The sequence below is a fragment of the Dermacentor variabilis genome, chromosome 4 (assembly GCF_050947875.1).
Source record: "Dermacentor variabilis isolate Ectoservices chromosome 4, ASM5094787v1, whole genome shotgun sequence".
NCBI lineage: Eukaryota > Metazoa > Arthropoda > Arachnida > Ixodida > Ixodidae > Dermacentor > Dermacentor variabilis.
The window spans coordinates 180,940,405-180,944,739 of NC_134571.1; positions in this window are offsets into that span (position 1 = coordinate 180,940,405).

The following is a 4,335-nucleotide window of genomic DNA, read 5'->3' on the forward strand; positions in this document are numbered from 1 at the left end:
CAGATATCGGTGTTGAAGCGAGCACGTTGACGGCATTTTTCAAGTCTCGAGAGGAAGTGTTCGGGCATACTGGCCGAGGTGTTATTTGGGGCATTGAAGGAAACGGCGTCGATGGTGAATGTTGGTGAACGGCCGTAAAATAGGTAGAAAGGTGAGTACCCCGTAGTTCATTGGATAGCGGTGTTGTGAGGAAACGTCACCAAAGGTAAAGGTTTGTCCCAGTTGCCGTAGTTTGGCCCGATATACATTGATATCGTATCTATTAGTGTGCGATGAAATCGCTCGGATAAGCCATTTGTTTGAGGGTGATATGCAGCTGTCGTCTTGTGAACTGTGCCACAAGCTCCGAGTACCTCTTTGATCATTGTTGACACGAAAGGATCATTGTTGACAGGATCATTGTTGACAGTACACGAGGTGCGCCATGTCTGAGGCCGAACTGGAGCGTAGAGGAGCGGTCTCTGCGTAACGTGTGAGCTAGTCAACAGCTGTCACGGTCCATTGATGACCTGCCGGCGTTATGGTCAGAGGGCCGACTAGGTCTATCCCAACCATGACAAAGGGTGTCTCGGGTCATGGGATAGGCTGTAAAAGCCCAGCGGGAGGCCAAGTCGGCCGTTTTCTCCGTTGACATTGGACGCAAGAAGCGACTTACTTGGCCACAAAGGTAGACATGCCTGGCTAAAATAAACGGCTCCTAACGTGGTGGTATGTCTTGTCGAAGCCAAAATGGCCAGCAGAAGGGTCATCGTGAAAGGCTTCAAGGACTTGTGTACGCAGCGAACGTGGAAGAACAGGCACCCAGCTGTGTCCGTCGGAGTTGTAAATGTAGCGGTGTAGCGCATCGTCGTCGAGCTTAAATAGTCGCAGTTGTCGACGTAATCTGGCATTTGGTGCAGAAATAGTTCAGCACAGGCGTTGGATAATGCCGTTGCAGTAGCGATCAAAACGTTGACAAGAGGCGAGCTGAGTGAAGGGATTGGAACATAACGTGCCAGTAACCGCTAGAGGTGATAACGAGAGTGGAGACTTCGTCTCATCGTCAAGTGGCGAGCAATGGAGAGATGTTCTCGATGGTAATAGTGACAGGGGGTAGCGAGAGAGAGCGTCGGCATCTTGATGCTTTTTCCCAGACTTGTAGACAACGTGAAAATCGTAGTCTTGTAATCGGACCATCTAGCGAGCAAGGCGTCCAGATAAATTTTTGATTGACGACAACCAGCATAAGACGTGGTGGTCGGTTATGACCGTGAAGTGGCGTCCGTAGCGGCATGGTCAAAATTTTTGTATCGCCCAAACTACAGCGAGACATTCCTGCTGTGATCGAGTAGTTCTTTTCGGCAGCCGTTAATGCGCTACAGGCACAGGCAGCAACTCTTTCTCGTGAGGTGGTATCACGCTGTAGAAGGACAGTACCGATCCCATGGTCACTAGCGTCGGTGTGCAAACAAGTTCGTGCGTTCTCATTGAAGTGACAGAAGACAGGGTCGGTAGTTAATGCTTGCTTGAGGGCTTGAAAATAAACTTCACAGTCCTCTGTTCAAGGGAAAGCAGTGCCCGAGATGAGAAACTTGTGCAGCGGCGACGTCATGGCGGCAAAATGACTGATGAAGCGCCGGAAGTAGGATGCCAGGTCCAAGAAACTTCTTAATTGTTTGTGATTTTCAGGGCGAGGGAAGCGAAGCACGGCAGCAACCTTGTCGGGATCTGGTCGAACGCCATCTTTCCTGATGAGGTGGCACAACACTTTATGTTTTCTCTGGCAAAAGGGTATTTTTTGTGTTGAGTTGGAGTCCAGCGTTGGAAATGCACGTAAAAACTTCGTCCGAACGCTCAAGGTGCCGACGAAAAGTTGTAGAAAAATAACGGCGTCATCTAAATAGCACAGACAGGTCTTCCACTTAAGGCCACGTAAAACTGTATCGATCATGCGTTGAAATGTTGCAGGAGCATTACATAAGCCGAAGGGTATGACGTTCAACTCGTAAAGTGCATCTGGTGTTGCAAAGGCTGTCTTGTCCTAATCAGCTTCGTGCATGAGCATTTGCCAGTACTCGGATCGGAGGTCTAGACTAAAGAAATATTCTGCACCGTGGAGGGAGTCAATGACATCGTTGATTCTTGGCATCGGATATACATATTTGCGCGTGATATTATTAAGGGCTCGATAACCGACGCAAAACTGTACACAGCCGTCTTTCTTGCGAACCAAGACAACAGGAAACGTCCAAGAACTGGACGATGGCCGAATGATGTCTCGTTTGAGCATGTCATCAACGTTATTCGCAATGACTTTCCGTTCTGCGGAAGACACGCGATACGGGCGGCGGCGAACAATCGAACTGCCTTCGGTTTCGATGCGATGCACTGCTACGGAAGTGCGCCACAGAAGCTTGGAATGAAAGTCAAATGAGGCGCTGTGTTTTTGCAAGAGTGCCAAAAGGTCTTCTTTCTGCGCAGCGGTCAGATCGGGATTCATCACGGCCGGTAAAGCAGCGGCAGGAGGATGATAATCAGTTGTGGTAGACAAAGGTGGTGATTCGGTGTGAAGCGGTACCAGCGAAAGAGGTTAGGTGTCAGCAAAGCAAGCCACAATAGTGCCCTGGGCGAGCACAACTGGCGAAGAGGCAGGGTTGCGAACACCGACGAACGCTCTACCATCATGAAACCGCACACTGCTGGGAGTAACGCTAAGCCCACCAGATAATCAGTGACCACTCGGCGCAAGGAACATCACCATTAAGAATAGTGTCGGAAGTTAGTGTGGCTCATTGCCCGCGGGAGTGAAACAGTCGGTAGACGTGACGAAACGTAGGCTATGAGCATCGATAGCGAATGAAGATTCAGTGTCCGTCAGATGAATAGTTTGCTGAGGGCAAGAGATGAAAGCTGAGGCGGAGGACAGGAAGTCCCATCCCAAAATCATCGCGTATGTACACGAATAGAGTACGACATACTCAATGTGGTGAAGGATGCCATCAATCAAAACACGCGCAGTGCAAATACCGGAGGGCTGAACAAGATCTGCATTAGCATAACGAAGGGGAAGGCCATTACACGGTGTCTTCACTTTTCGCAATCGCGAACACAAGTCAGTACTAATAATGGAGAGGCCTTTGCCCTGCAGTGGGCGTAACCAGGCTGATGATGATGATGATGATGATAACGGAAAGCGATGCACCTGTGTCAACCAAGGCTTCGATTCGGACACCTTCAACGCACAGCAAAAGTTCATTTCACGGGTGCTCCGGAGGAGTTTCACGTTGTCCAAAGGACGCAGCTTTCCCTCCTGAAGCTGCACCATTTAGTTTTCCGGGCGGTGATCGGAGGACGAAGTAGCCGGTAGAAGAGGGGAAGAGGAGCCCCACATCAGCGATGCAAAGCGACGACGCGTGAAACGCAATGAAACGGCAGTGTTGAAGTCCTGTGGGGATGGGGAACGTCATGGATAGTAATCGTAGTAACGACGCTGACGTTGTGGGACAGGGCCAGGAAACTCATCCCTTTCAAACCCGTCATAGCCACGTCTTTCATTTTGCTGACAGCGTCGGCAAAACCTTGAAATGTGTTCACGGATGCCGCAGTAGTAGCCAACCGGTCGAGGTGGGCTCCATGTGTAGTAAGGTGAAACAGGTGGTGGTATTGTAGTGATAGTATTCAGGGACACGTGCGGTGCAGGTGCCTGTTGTGGCGGCTGCTGGCAGGGTGGCACTAAAGAGCCAACCTGAGCATATATTGGTGTAAGGATAGGGTGCGGATCGGGACTTGCGGGCAGGTCACAGCAGCTATCTCTTCCCTCACAATATGGCGCAGGCAGCCACCAGGAGGCATCAGATGGGCCTCAAGAGGGTTTGACGAAGCTTGGGCGTGCAGTTCCTCATGGACGGTGGAGCGAATCAAGGCACGTAGCTCGCAGTCGTTGGACGCCTTGAAATTAGATGTGTCAGGGTGTAGGCGGAGCATATGAAGCTCGTCGAGACGCTGGAACGTACTGATTATGTCTGCGACGGTAGTGGGATTCAGCACTACAAGATCATTGAATGCCACAGTCCGAATACCCTTGGGATGGAGGCGTATACGGTAACTCTCTGCCATCGAGGTGTTCACGGGAAGGCAGAGGGCTAGGACGTCTTGTATGTACGAAGTATACGACTCGCCCGAGTGCTGAACACGCTCAGCAAGCTTCTTCTGGGCGATATCGGAGCGGACAGACGAGTTCGCGAAAATCTTGCGTAGGTGGTGTTTAAAGGTGTTCCAGTTGACGAAATCGAGCTCATGATTGTAAAACCATGTTTTCGCAACTCCGGTTAGGTAGAAGGCGACGTGAGCAAGTTT